The sequence below is a fragment of the Corvus brachyrhynchos genome, unplaced genomic scaffold, assembly GCF_000691975.1.
Source record: "Corvus brachyrhynchos isolate BGI_N302 unplaced genomic scaffold, ASM69197v1 scaffold106, whole genome shotgun sequence".
NCBI lineage: Eukaryota > Metazoa > Chordata > Aves > Passeriformes > Corvidae > Corvus > Corvus brachyrhynchos.
This window is the reverse complement of record NW_008238834.1, coordinates 1,231,088-1,231,614: the sequence shown is the minus strand read 5'-3', so window position 1 is coordinate 1,231,614 and position 527 is coordinate 1,231,088. Positions and strand designations below refer to the sequence as shown.

The 527-nt window shown below is 33.6% G+C and overlaps 1 protein-coding gene across 8 annotated transcripts in view; it reads right to left on the bottom strand.

Moving 5' to 3' along the window:
• Positions 1 to 527, bottom strand: part of ZNF521 (zinc finger protein 521) — a 230,748-nt gene that overhangs the window by 229,789 nt on the left and 432 nt on the right. The window lies entirely within an intron of this gene.

The window sequence follows — 527 nt, the reverse complement described above, 5'->3', positions numbered from 1 at the left end:
AAAGCCCCCGAAAAGCAGTGAGAGAGGGGAAAGGAGTCCGATTGTTAGTATAATTTCTTTTTACTTAAGAATTTACATATCCGATTAAAAGCGGATAATTTGAAGAAAAAAAGAAAACCTGCTGAAAATAATCTGCTTTTCCTATTTGCTTTGCAAAAAGAAAAAAAAAAGTGTAAAAAAATCCTCTTGATTTGTTTACAAACCGATTCTTTGTGCAGTTTGCAAAAAACGAAGGAAAAAACCCAAATCTGATTAAAGACTTGCACAAAAATATATGTATCTGTATATAATCAACCCCCTTGAATCGCCCGCCGGAGTGAAGACAGTTATGAATGCGGGGGGGTGGGGGGAAGAATGAAAGAAACAAAAATCACTTAAAAAAAATGCAAAGCAACAAAAAGCCCTTCCTTTCTTTAAGGAAAAAAAATTAGAAAATACCCTAAACTATTTTTTCCAACAAAAAAAAAGCTCCAAATTTTTTTTGTTGTTTGTTTTTGTTGTTGTTTGGGCTTTTTGTTTGTCCCCCC